We start from the raw sequence: 14,492 nt of genomic DNA on the forward strand, positions 1-14,492 counted from the left end.
TTCTCTCCCTCCCACCCGACCCCCACCCAGACCCTCTCTTACAACACCCTGCGGACAATTCACCTTCCCAAAATGCTGATGAGAGGAAGCTGCTTTCCCACTGGGCAGGGAGAAAAAAAACACAAAACCAAGACATTTGCATTCATTCACTCAACAAATATTCAGTGAACACCTACTATGCCCCAGGCCCTGGGAGACCCCTCATAGAGATAAATTCTCGTGGAAGAAGCAAACCATCAACTGGTAAACAAAGTCATCTACGACGTGATATTGGCTAGTGGCAAGTGGCCAGGAGGAGCTCAAAAGGCAGGGTAAGGGAATGATGGGGAAGGGGAGGATTTAGTTTTAAAACAGGGTGGTCAATACATGTGACACTGAAGCAGAGACTGAAATGAAGGGAGCCATGCAAATAGATGGGGGAAAAGCATCCCAGGCTGAGGGAACAGTGAGTGCAAAGGCCCTAAGGCAGGAATGTGCCTGATAGGCACCAAGAACAACTAGATCATTGTGAGGTGGGTGGAGGGCACTGGAAAGGATGTCAGAGAAGTAGCTGGGGGGGTGGGGCAGTAAGCATGGGAAGCGAGTAGATTTTGTTCTAAGTGTTCTAACCTTCCAGAATTGCCCCAATGCCTCCAACGCGCTTCTGGAACTGGGCTTGGGACACATGGGGAACTGAGGTGGTACTCTCTCAGGAGTGTAGAAGTTGCCCATACGGTTCCTCACATTTCTACTTTCATTTTCAGCGCTTTTCAAATTGTGAGTTGGAATATTTGAGCAGTGATGAAATCAGTATAGTGAGTCTCAACCATCACTGAAACAAATGAAGGAAAAAGAACAGAGTAAAATTGAAAAAACATATTGAATGACTCAAAGGTGGTTCAGCTAAGCGTTCCACAAAACTTTGTTTCAGGTGTGTGTGTGTGTGTATCCCTCCTGGATCATGGTGTGAAATGTATGTCTTATCAGAGACTGCAGGTCCAAAGGTCAGGAAAACAGCTAATCCAGACGCCCCCTCCCATAGATCTGAGACCTTCCCACTCATTCCACTGGCCACCCGGGCATCTACAAATACACACCCACTATGGTGAAGACTGCTGTATGTTTCCCCCAACCATTTTCTTTCCCTGGACTACATTTCCCAGCATCCCTTGTAGCTGGGTGTGGTCACACGACTGAATTCTGGCCAACAGAACGTAGGTGGAAGGAAGTGACATTCGTACTTTCCAGGCCTGGCACAAAAGACATCCCTCCACACTTCTTCACCTACAGTGGACTCCACAGACTTAGGGGAGGGCAAAGCCACTCTAGGGAAGGAGTCTGGTTCTCTCAATGAGTTCACATGAGGCTGCCCCACCAGAAGCACCCCCACTGGTCTATAACATGTGTGAGAAAAATGCTTTGAAGCCACTTAGTACACTGAAGCCACTGAGAATAAAGGGCTTATTTGTTACAGCAGCTAGCATGACCTGTGCTAACGTACACACCCCCCAAATGAAGGTTGGTTAACTCAGCAGCCTGCTGAACGAAGAATCTTTTGCTGAAGTTCCAGAGAGGAGAGGAGAGGAAACTGAGTCTCTGGACGCCTCACAGTACAACAGGTGTGCCCAACTCAGAAAAGCCTAGTGAAGCATCAGGGCCACGTTCAAGGCCAGAGATTTACACATCCACAAAATGCGTTCTAAGCCACGTCAAGTTCATATTTTGAAAAGAAACATAAGCTCCATGGGAATTCCCTGGCGGTTCACTGATTAGGACTCAGCGCTTTCACTGCCTGGGGGGCCCAGGTTCAACCCCTGGTCGGGGAACTAAAACCCCGCAAGCTGCGTGGCGTGGTCAAAAAAAAAAGAAAAGAAACATAAGCTCCATGATGAAGGGTCCAAGTTGCATCTCGAGCCCAAGACCACACCAATAACAAAGCCCTCATTTAGAAATCGCCATTACCATAAACGGGGTACAGGGCTTCCATGACAACCATGCACGGTGGGTACCTCTATCCCTACCTTACCGATGAGGAAAGCTGAAGCCTACAGCTAACCTGACGACAGGAACTGCAGTTCACCACAGGCCACCACAGTGCTTAATTCTACATGACCCTGGAGGTGGGGGCCTGGAATAGATCAATGAGGGTGAGGACGCTGCCTGCCTCATCTACCACAGTGCCCGGCGCATGGCAGGAATGCAGGAAATGTGTATGTTCATGTTGCATTCATGAACAAACAGCTGCTCTTCTCCCTTTTTACAGATGAGGCAATGAGGCCCAGAGAGGGCAAGTCACTGACTCAGGGTTACCCAGCAAATGAGGGAACCACATTTCAGGTAAAGTTCAGACCCCCACCCCCCGCAAAGCACTCACTGTGTCTCTTCTGCCAGCCTGTTCCCTAGTGTCCCTCACACTAACCCAGGGCCTGATCACACCAGCTTTTAAGCCTCGGGGCCCTTTTCCTGCTCTTCCCAACTTCCTCTCCTCTCCCCGATTAACACACTTTCTTTTGGCTCATTCACATCCTCCCGGGTTCCTCATTCACGAAATATTCATCCATTCAGCAATTAAGGCCTGGGATATGTGCTGCGTGCCAGGCTCTGTTCTAGAAGCTGGAGGGATGGCTGTGAACAGAACAAGAGATCCCTGTTCACGTGGAGCTTACATTTTTGAGGAGGGTCAGGAGGGAAATAAAGAAAGAACAATATAACAGATTATACTAAGTATTTACAAATATTTAATTTACAGGTATTTAGCTTTTATTTATTGAATAAATTCTTAATAGATATTAGAATATATATGTCATGTATAGAATTATTTATCAATATTTAAAATACAAATATTATAAAAGATTATGACATGTAAAATCAATATAAATGTAAAATAAATATTGTGTCAGAAGTTGCTAAGTGCTGTGGAGGAAAAGCAATGAAAAAGAAGGACAAGGTGTTTGTAATTTTAACTAGAGTAATAAAGGCAGGCTTGATTGAGGAGGGGGAGGGAGGGAATCACGGAGCAAAGGAATAGCAACCGCAAAGGCCCTGAGGTGGATGCGTGTCTGAGTCAAGGAAGGAGGCCAGTGAGGCTGAAGCGGAGTGAGTAAGGGGGAGAGTAGTTAGTGGGACATGAGGTTAGATAGATAGATAGAAAGCCAGGGGTCAGATCATGCACTAAAAATAATATCAGCTAAAAGACAGAAACAACCCACGTGCCCATCACCTGAGGGATGCAGAAACAAAATGCGGTACAGCCACTCACTGGAGTATTATTCAGTCTTGGAAAGGAATGAAATTCTGATACATGCTACCTTATCGATGAACCTTGGCAACATTATGCTAAGTGAAATAACTCAGACTCAAAAGGACAAATACGGTATGATTCCATTTCAATGAGACCATACGGGACCTCCCTGGTGGTCCAGTGGATAAGACTCTCTGCGCTTCCACTGCAGGGGGCACGGGTTCCATCCCTGGTCGGGGAGCTAAGATCCCACATGCCGCAGGGCGCAGCCAAAAGATAAAAAAATAAAATAAAATAAAAAATTTTTTTAAATGAGGTGCATAAAATAGGCAAATTCATGGAAACAGAAAGTAGATGAGAGGTTACAAGGGGCTGGTGGGAGGGGAGAACGGGGAGTTATTGTTTAATGGGTACTGAGTTTCTGTTTGGAATGACGAAAAAGTTCTGGAAATGGATACAGGTGATGGTTGCACAACACCATAAATGTAGTTACTGCCACTGAACTGGACACTTAAAAATGGTGAAAATGGTAAATTTTATGGTATGCACATTTTCCCACAATTAAAAAGCAATAACAGGGGCTTTCCTGGTGGCGCAGTGGTTGACAGTCTGCCTGCTAATGCAGGGGACACGGGTTCGAGCCCTGGTCTGGGAAGATCCCACGTGCCACGGAGCGACGGGGCCCGTGAGCCACAACTACTGAGCCTGCGCGTCTGGAGCCTGTGCTCCGCAACAGGAGAGGCCACGGTGGTGGGAGGCCCGCACACCACGATGAAGAGTGGCCCCCGCTTGCTGCAACTAGAGAAAGCCCTGGCACAGAAACGAAGACTCAACACAGCCAAATAAATAAATAAATAAATAAATAAATAAAAATTAAAAAAAAAAAAGCAATAACAGCTAACATGTTGCATTAGACATATCAGGCACTGTCCTCAAAGCTTTACATATGTTCATTCATTCACCCCTCTGACAACCCAATAGGGGAGGTGCCTTCTAAACCAGTGCTGCCCCCCAGAAAGGCGATGCAAGCTACATATGTCATTCTAAATTTTCGAGTGGAAAGAAGAGGTGAATTTAACATATGCTAATTTCAAGAATACATTTTATGTAATATGATATATACAACCATGATCATTTCAACGTGTCATCAATATAAAAATAGTATTAATGGAGAGTTGACTGTTTTCCCCCTTCCTTCAAAGTCTTTGAAATCCAGTGTGGTTTTTTTTTTTTGACACTCACAGCTACCCAGTGGTCAGTGCACTGGTGAGCAGAGTTCTTGGGCTTTTACTCTGAGCTACGGGAGCACGGGAGGGCTCTGAGCAGAGAAGGGCCGTGAGCTGACTCAGGTTACAACAGGGTCCGGTTGGCTGAGTGAGGGAAATAGCCGGTGTGGGGCAGGGGATGGAGGGAGCCCCTGGAGGAGGAGACTGAGATGGTCCAGGCCGGAGGTGATGGTGGCTGGACCGGGGTGGGCGCAGCGGGGGTGGGGAGACAGGCCAGACGGTGGAGATTTTCCACAGGCAGAGCTCACAGGCTACGCTGCTGGACTGACGGGGTGCAGAAGAGAGAAGGAAAAGCGGCATCCGCACAACAATGTGACTAAAAAGGGCCTAAGATGGTAAGTTTTATGTCACGCGTTGTTTATCACAATAAGAAAAATTAAAATTGGGAGTTCCCTGGTGGTCCAGTGGTTAGGACTCGGCGTTTTCACTGCTGCAGCCTGGGTCTGATCCCAGGTTGGGGAACTAAGATTCCCGCAAGCCGAGCAGCAGCCATAAATAAATAAATAAAGTTTAAAAAGAGAGAGAAAAAAAGAGTCAAGGATGATGCCAAAGTACCTGACCCAGGCCACTGGGAGGATGGACCGAGATGGTGACGAACTGGAGGGGGCAGGCTTTACTTTTGTTTGTTAGTTTGCAGGGTGGGGGTGAGGGGTCCGACGTGTTAAGTCTGAGGTGCCTCTGAGACAACCCAGTGGAGGGCTCGGCAGAGCGGGACGGGCTGGAGACAAAAGTGAATAAAATCTGCCCTTAATTCCTCTGCTGCCCGTTTCCAGGGCCTGGCTTCTCTCCTGGTTCCCTTGACACCGTGTCCAGCTGTGCAAGGAGCATGCTATCACAGGGCAGGCCCCAGTCTGGCCCATCATCACGTTCCCCCTTCCTCCCTCATCACCAGTCACGGCCCAGCACAGCCTCCAGGCTCCCAGCTTTCGGGGAACAGGCTTCCAGAAGCCTCCCTGCCCACTCCTACCACCCACCCGGCTTCCTCGCCTTTGGAGCCCATCAGGGCTCGATGTGTCTGCTCATTCTGCATCGTCTGGCGAGGAGCGCGGAATCTGAAGAGTAAACACCATCCAGCGTCGCCAAACAGTACAGGCAACATGCACCCTGCGGGGTGGGCAAGCGCGAGACACAGTACATATTCTAAGAGGTCCAAGAGCCTTTATTCAAAACCTTTGAGGGGAGATGCTTTCCGAAAAGCAGATTCTTTTTCAGACTCTGCCAGGTGCTGGGACGCGCACTTGTCTACGACGGAACACCCACGACCAGCTCGGAGACACCACCCAGTAATCAAACACTAATATTTCTGCAGCCAAATGTATGAATATTCCCATGACGAGCAAAGACAGACTACAAATAGCTTGGCTTCGGGTCAGGTCCTGCTGCCTGTTGAGTCACTGCGGGCGAGCTGCCGTTATCATTACTGATGGAGGTGGTGTTACTGTGATAGCGCGCCTTGCTCGCTGGTTGATCTAAGAAGGGAAGAGTCTTTGTGCTAAGCCCAAGGCTCCCCCAAGGCCTGGAAGCAGGGAGCCCCCTGAGCTCAGGTCAGACAAACCTGGCTTCAAATCCCTGCTCTGCAATTTCCTGACCCCGAGCAACTGACGTCATTTCTCCAGGGGGTCTCAGTCCTGGGGGGGGGGGGGTGGGTCTGGAAGGATCTGGCTGTTGCCTATAAGCCTTAAATCAGCAACAATGACGACAACAACAGCAGCAATAATAATAATAGTGGCTAACCTTGATGGAACCCTCCTCTGGTCCAGGAGGGCCCTGAGCTCCGTGTGGCCACCATCTCATTGCCTGACCCTCATCGCTCTCCTGAGAAGCAGCTTCTACTCTTATTTAGCCTCTTCTAACAGAGGCCTGGCGCAGCGGGCCTGAAGGAGGAGACAGCTGGGGCTCCGAGTGCAAGTCTATCTGCCACAGGGGCCTACACGTGGCCAAAGAATGGGTTACGCCTGTTCTTAGGTCAGGCCGACCCGTTCCCGATGCTGATCCCCTCCCAACGGGGGTAAGTCAGTCAAACAACAACCCGTGTGCTGTCTGCTTCCTGCCGAACGCTCCCAAACAAGCCCCAAGGGGGAGGTACTATTACTTGACTCCTTAGCTGTACCTCGGTACGTCCCACGTGGATGGGGAGCGCACACGTGCAGTCTCCAGGCCAATACAGTCCACGTCTTGGTCCAGCCAGAGCTCACACCAGGGCTGTGCCAGGCCTCCTGCTGCCACCTAGAATAGCCTCTGGCCTCTCCTTTTTTGGTTCCTCTGAAAGCTTCATCTTCCTTTGAGCTCAGAGGCCGCTCCAGAGACTGCCCTGCGTTTCCAGGACCAAGAGTTATTTAAGTAGCAGGACTTGGGCTGATTCTCGCCAGCATCTCTAGGGCCTGGCCTGGCACCAAGCAGCCGCTCAGTAAATTCTGGCTGCTGTTTGCAAGGGATGAGAACAGTGAGGCCTTTCTGGAATGCCATTTGCCAGGGCCTCCTCAAACCTTAGCACACGCTTCCCTTTGCCTTAGCAAGTCCTCTTCCAGGAATCTGGCCAGTAGAAACGCTCTTGCACAAGCAACTGCAGGTGTGGATACAAAAATGTCAGGTCAGGTCACTCCCCTGCTCAAAAGCCTGCCATGGCTCCCATCTCACTCAGGATCAGAGCCCAGGTCCCGGTCAAAGACGCAGAATGGAAACTCTAGGGTAATAAAGAGGTAGCATGAATCAGCTCTTAATGGAGATAAGATGGAAGGCCAAATTACTCAATTAATCTAAAGGAGGCAGGAAACGAGAGAATAAGGAACAAAGAACACCAGAGATAAACCAAAAATGAATAGTAAGATAGAGGATTTCAATGCAGCCACATCAGTAACGAGGGCAAATACGAACGGTCTAACCCTGCACCGTCCACTCAGAGAGGCCTCATGTGACTGCCCAGCCCTGGGAACAGAGCTAGTCCAACAAGATGTTCTGAGTGGAAAATACACACTGGATTTCAAAAAGTCAGTGAGGGGCGGAAGGGGGGAAACACTCTACAACACGTGTTGGCGAGGATGTGGAGAAACCGGAACGCTTGTGCGTTACTGGTGGGAATGTGAAATGGTGCAGCCACCGTGGACAACAGTGATTCCTCAAAAAGTTAAAAAGAGAATTACCACATGACCAAGCGACTCCACTCCTAGGTATATATCCGAAAGCACTGAAGGCAGACTCAGATGCTTGTATGCCGATGTTTATGGCAGCGCTATTCGCAATATCCAAAAGGTGGAAATAACCCAAGTGTCTGGCTATTATTGGATGGATAAACACAGTGTGGTCTATTCAGACAATGGACTAGTATTCGGCCTTAAAAAGGAAGGAAATTCTGATAGATGCTACGATGTGATGACTATCCCTGAAGACATTATGGTAAGTGAAATAAGCCAGACACAGAAGGATAAATACTGTATGATTCCACTTATATGAGGAAGAAGTGGTCAAATTCACAGAGAAAGAAAGTAGAATGGAGGTTACCAGTAGGTGGTGGGAGAGGGGGATGGGGAATGATTGTTTAAGGGGCACAGAGTTTCTGTTTGGAAGGATGAACAAGTTCTGGAAATGGATAGCGGTGATGGTTACACAACATTGCAAATATACTCAATGCCACTGAATTGTGCACTTAAAAATGGTAAAAATGGGAGATTTTTATGTCACGTGCATTTTACCACAATAAAAAAGACTGTAAAATATCTCATTAGTGACTTCTAGATTGATTACATGTTGAAATAATAGTATTCTGTATAGAACAGGTTGCATAAAATATATTCACATTAATTTTCCCTATTTCTTTCTCCTGTGGCTACTAGAAAATTATAAGTAACGTATAAGTGGCTAGGATTTTCTTACTGGACGGCACTAGTCTCAACATTCCAGTCATCAAAAGGATATAGACTATTTGCTGTCTGCAAGAGACACACTTTAAATGTAAGCACACTTTAAATGTAAAGACATATATAGGCTCACAGTAAAAATTGGAACCAAAAAAAAAAAATCCATAGAGTAGAGGTTAAATAAATTATGGAATACTACTTCTCCTTTAGTTTGCTAAAAGAATGGGTTCTGGCGGGAGGGGTGAGGGACGGACGAATTGGGAGTTTGGGATTAGCAGATGCAAACTATTATATACAGAATGGATAAACAACAAGGTCCTGGGACTTCCCCGGCGGTCCAGTGGTTAAGACTCTGCACTTCCAGTGCAGGGGATGTGGGTTTGATCCCTGGTCGGGGAACTAATATCCCACATGCTGCACAGTGCAGCCAAAAAAAAAAAAACTTAAAAGACAAACAAACAAAAACAACAACAACAAAAAAAACAAGGTCCTGGGGACTTCCTTAGTGGTCCAGTGGTTAAGAATCTGCCTTCCAATGCAGAGGACGTGGGTTCGATCCCTGGTCAGGGAGCTAGGATTCCACATGCCTTGGGGCAACTAAGCCCGCACACCACACCTAAGCCCGCGCTCCGCAACTACTGAGCCCACGTGCTCTGGAGCCCGCGCGTGCCACAACTGGAGAGAAGCCCATGCACCGCAGTGAAGATCCCGTGTGCCACAACTAAGACCCAACACAGCCAAAAATAAATAAATCAATTAATTAAATAAATATTAAAAAACAACAAGGTCCCACTGTATAGCACAGGAAACTGTACTCAATGTTCTGTAATAAACCATAATGGAAAAGACTATGAAAAAGAATGTAAATATATACGTATAACTGAATCACTTTGCTGTACAGCAGAAATTAACACAACATTGTAAATCAACTATACTTCAATTAAAAAAAAAAAAGAGTGGAGCTCTAGATTGCTGCCATGGAAATAATTCTAAGACATTTGTTCAAGTTAAAAAGCAAGGTGTAGAATAATTCATGTGGTACGTGTGATCAAGAAGAAAAAAATGTGTGCACAGAATAGAGGGGTAGAAAGAACACATCCAAACTCCTCACAGAGGGCTCCTCTGGAGAGGGCAGGACAAGGGGACAGTTTCATAGTGTTATATATGACTTTTTTCCGTGTCTAATTAATTCATACAGATCTGCCCTCAAATTGGCAAACCTCAAAGAGTTAAGGAATCTGATCTTAGCCTCGGCATCCAGTGCAGGGCCCTTGAAGCAACTCGGAAATCGTCCAGAAACCACTCTACCCCTTGCTACTCAAAGGAGCGGCCTCAGGGTCTCCTGGGAGCCTGCTAGAAATGCAGAGTCTCAGGCCCGCCACAGACCCCCTGAATCAGACCTCGCATTTGAACAGGCTCCCCAAGGGATTCGTGTGCACGTTCAAGTTTGAGAAACTGTTGACCTGCAACACAGCCCAATCTGTCTGCACAGATTTAGTAGGTACAGACTACAGGCCGGTCAGTGATAATAATAGCAACCACCGTGACAGTAACAGCAACCAGCACTTACAACGGGCTTACTAAGTGCCAGGCGGTACCTTATCTCAATGAAACTCCACAGACATCCCACCATGTCGCAGATCATCTCGATCTACAACCCCATATCTGCAATTCCAACCTCCAAAAATCTCTAAAAACCATACCCTTTTTTTCCCCTTTACTCATTGTGGGGCAAAAGCTAACCTGCAATGACCATCCTTATGTATCCTCCTTAGTGTAAAACAGCCACAGATATATTAGCAGCAGGAATAGTATTTGCTGCAGAAATCTTTAGCCTATTTGGGGAAGGGGAGCTGCCCTGCCTGGCTGAGGGCTGTTCCACCTCATCCAGCCTGCGCTGCGGTCTGAAATATTCTGAATGTTGATACACCTTGGAAGCCAGTTACTGCCGTAAATTTGCAGCACATCTGTTGACATGTGACGTCATCTATGCAACCTCCGAGAGGAAGGCACCAGGCCCCCCCTCGCTGATGGGGAAACTGAGGCTGCGAGAGGTGGTGGGCCCCTGCTCCAAGTCCCGCAGCTGCCTCCAGGCCAGATCGGCCTCCGGGGTCCTGACCCCTTCCTTGCAGGTCTCCCCGTCAGTCACCCACCCGGGCTCGCTCACAAACTCACAAACACATCCGAGGAAGCCGGAGGGCGCCACGGTTATGTTAATGAAGACACCACAGAGGGTAAAAAGGGAAAGAGGAGGGTGGGACGGCACCCTGCTGAGCGGGGGCCTCCACTGGCTAAGCTGAGACCCAAGCTGGATCCCAGGGCAAAAGGCAGAGTGGAGGGGGGCGGGGCAAAGGCAGCTTCCTGACTGTGGGCTTTCAGTCCTGGCCCCTGTAACAAGCAAACAGTGAGGCTTTATGGCGAAAAGCCTGGGCTTTGGGGCCAGACTGCGCCCCCCGGGGTGGGGTAGGGGATCCCCAGTCTACCCTTTAGCAGATGTGTGACTCTGGGCAAGTCACTTAACTGCCCAGTGCCTCAGTTTCCTCATCTGTAAAATGGGGATGCTCACTGCACCTACCTCCTAAGGTCCTAACGTGAGTAACTGAGTCAGGACTTGTGAGGGCCCCAGACTGGTGCCCATGGCCGCATGGGCTGTTATTATTATTGCTGCTATGGTCATGAGCTGTGGAAAGCTCCTAACTGGATCCACAACACCCCTGAAATCCTCCGCCAAAGGTTGGGATGTAGAGTCAAGCATGCGTTTCTCTGAGGAAAAGGTCGGAGGCCTCTGAGCAGAGACCTGAGCCCTCCTTCCCCCACACTAAGGACCACCTCGTGCTCTTAAGACCTTGCCCTGGAAAAGATAAAAGGCGGCTGCCTCTCCCAGCTGGGGCAGGACGGCCAAAGCTCTCGCCCTCCCAACAGCTGGCAATACCACCGGCCTCCCCCTCTCCTGCCCCCCACCTCTTGACACCCCCTCCTGTCTCCAAGCAGGTTTGCACTGGCCTCCTGAACTCCTTCCCAACTGCACAAACATCTTTCTTCTGCCTTCACACCCCTCTCTTCCTCACCTCCTGACCTGTAAGGAAACTTCACTCTTGAGCCCAACCCAGCACACCCCCTCCTCCCTCTTCTTCTAGAATCTTCCTTCGCTCCTTTCCTTTTCTCTAAGCCTGCTCAGATCCTAAAAGTCTCTAAGCCTGGTCCCTCATTCATGCAGTGAATACGGAGCCTGGACGCGTTCCCAGTCAGGTCCGGGCGATGAATCCTCACACAGAAATAAACTGCGTGACATGGAGGAAGTTGGACAGGGTCGTCAAGGAAGGCTTCCCAGAGGAGGCGGTATTTAAGCAGAGGCCTGCAGGACAGGACGAGGAGCCCAGAGACAGGAAGGAATGGGAGAAGATCACGGCAAGCAGAGGCAAGGGCAAAGGTGGGGAGGCAGGAACAACCTGGGTGCGGGAAGAAAGCAAGGTGAAAGGGCAGGAGATGAGGTCAGGGAGATAAGCCCAGGCCAGACTCATGGGGCTCTGCGGGGGGAGGTGAGGGTTGGACTTTCACCTGAGGGCACTAGGGAGCCATAAAGGGTAGCAAGATTTTTTTTTTTCCATCTCTGGCTGCCAAGAGCTCCATCTGCCTACCTGCCTTCCATCCATCCATCCATCCATCCATGAAGCCATCCTTCTCTCATGACTCCTCACCATATTCCAGTCTGGCTTCCGCCCCTACAAACCCATCAAACCCAGGAAATCTTTGCTTCCAGAACAGCCGCATCCAACCCAGGAAGCCTGTCCTCAAGTCCGTGGAAGTTAAGCCTTTCTAAAAACTCTCCCACTTTGTCCCTGAGATGCTCATTGTGCCCGATCCTGCCCCTCCTCCCTCTTTCTCTGTTTTGGCCAAAGAAGCTCCTACCCCTCCCTACACGTGGGTGGCCGCCTAAGTTGATCCTCCACCCTCTCCTGTCCTCTCCCTGGGGAATCATCCCCATCCCTGGGACTTCAGCGATCACTCCGTGTCACCGTCTCTCACTCGTGATGCCTCCAGTTCGTTCATTCATTCCGTCTGCACCTCACCACCAGCCGAGAGGGTGCTGGAGCTTTACTCTCTGGGGTTCGTGTTCCCCAAACTATAGACACCACTACAGCATCTCAAGAAAGGGCACCTGCATCCACTCAGTCGCTCAGGCCAGTGACTTTGGATCATCCTGGACTCCCTCCTTCTCTTACCTCCCATTAACAAAACCAAAGCACCCTAGATCTCAGCCCCAGTGTCCTGGGCCCTCTTTCCCCGTGAAGCTTCAACTGGCCTTTGTGCAAAGCATCCCAGGTTTCTCTCTGCTGGAAATGGCGTGGAGCCCAAAGCCTGCCCCCAGAAGCCCTCTCCTCCAGGAAGCCTGCCCTGATGCACCAACATACCCCAGAAGCAATGCCTCCTCCTGGCCTCCACCAGCCCAGCTGACACTCCTGAGACAACTGATCTCACCTTGCAGGGAGAATGGGTGTGTTTTGGGCTTACCCCCCTCCCCTGTCCCGAGTGCAGAGCTCTGAGGCCCGGCACAAGGGAGGCCTGCTGTGTGGGTCTGAATTAACCAGTACGATGCGCCTGGATTCAAATCCCTGCTCTGCCAGCAGCTAGCTGTGTAACCTTGGACAAGGCACTTCACCTCTCGCTGTAACAGGGAGAGGAAGGCAACCCGGGGGTCTGGCCCTGGGGAAACTTCTAAGCAAACCATGATAACTGCACCACACGGAGTCCCACAGCCAGGAGAAGCAACAGACAAATGGCCAAGTAACAACACAGGAGGCCTGAAAGCGGGTGCTGGGCGAAAAAGACTCAGAAGGAGAAATACAGCAGGATCCTCTGTAGAAAGCCAAAATCCACCACACCAAGCAAACAATTTGCCAGGGCACAGAACAATTTGCCAGGGCACTGGGCCAGGGAAGGGAATGGGAATACAAGGGAATTTTATACAGATATATATACATATATGCACTTGCATATATGTGTATATAATATATACATTTACTATATGCCTATTATACTGCTAAGTTTAAATTTACCACTAAATTATTACATAAAGTATAATAATATATAACATATATTAATGTATGTGTGTGGGTATATATATTTTATTGTTCATTTGCTTAAAGCAGACTTCTGTTAGGAACTCCCTTAAATAAATCTCCCTGTTCTGCTACAGAGTCTGGCCGGGGGCTCTTCAGGCCCAGAAGTTGGCTCAGCGTCCCCTGTGACCAATGCAGACACGGCTCCCTGCCCCTTAAAGGTCGCAAAGAAAAAATAGGACTGCGGAAGGGGGACGGGCTCAGGGAGGGGTAAGGGCCGGGCAGATGTCAGGGAATTCTGCTGGGCCAGCTAAGGAGACAGAAATCCGACAAAGAAAAACAACTCCTCACGGAACAGCTTTGAGACTTTAGGTGGCAAAGCACGGGCAGCCCGGAAGGGCCGCAGAAACCAGAAGGCAAAGACGGAGCAGAAGTTTCCCAGACATTTTTATCAACTTCGAGACCTGAGTCTTTCCCCATTTTAGCATCTCGGTAAAAGGAGGCGTAACTTACAGCCAATGGCTTGTGTGAACACAGCACGTGTGGCTTCCGGTCGTGGCTGAACTGAGGAGGGCAGCACCTGAGCGCCCCCCCGCAAGCCTCAGTCTCCCTGCTGGGCAGCGGGCAGGCCCCAGTCCTGACCTGCCCCGTGGGCCCTGATTCACTCCCTCTCTGAAGACACTTAGGGAGCGAGTACTGGGCAGTGGGGAGGTGGCTAGGGCAGGATGGGCAATGTCCACGGACCAAGTGTCAAGTGCAGTTGGGAGACCCACGGCTGCCTGTCCTGGGTGAGGGGCCTGCCGGTGGAGCTTTGCCGCTGCAGGCAGAGCCCTGCAGCTTTGAGGGCTGGGCTTCCTGAGCCAAGGAACCACTCAGGGGTCGGGCTTGATAAAAGTGGTGGGGGGGGGGGCAATGAAGGCAGCTGAGCCTGGCTGGGGGCCTCTCGGGCCCCACCCACCAGGACTCCCAGGAGATGCGTGGCACCCCGAGACTGGCATTTTTGGTGCTTTGGAAGCAGGTGGGTCACACTTTTTAAGAAACAGAAGAGCGACTCCAAGCACAGGCTCTCTGC

General features: G+C 49.7%; 1 protein-coding gene across 11 annotated transcripts in view; it reads right to left on the reverse strand.

Moving 5' to 3' along the window:
• BICRA (BRD4 interacting chromatin remodeling complex associated protein) overlaps positions 1–14,492 on the reverse strand; it is a 78,832-nt gene that overhangs the window by 52,002 nt on the left and 12,338 nt on the right. Inside the window, exon 1 of one of the 11 annotated variants that reach the window (XM_082438372.1) lies at positions 6,241–7,069. The exons of 9 other annotated variants lie outside the window; for them this stretch is intronic. The gene's annotated coding sequence lies outside the window, so the exon portion shown is untranslated. Of the gene's footprint in view, positions 1–609; positions 812–6,240; positions 7,070–14,492 lie in introns of those variants that run through there. One more of the 11 variants, XM_082438369.1, reaches the window with a different exon arrangement.

The sequence above is a fragment of the Balaenoptera physalus genome (genome assembly GCF_965194825.1).
Source record: "Balaenoptera physalus genome assembly, chromosome: 19".
NCBI classification, from domain to species: domain Eukaryota; kingdom Metazoa; phylum Chordata; class Mammalia; order Artiodactyla; family Balaenopteridae; genus Balaenoptera; species Balaenoptera physalus.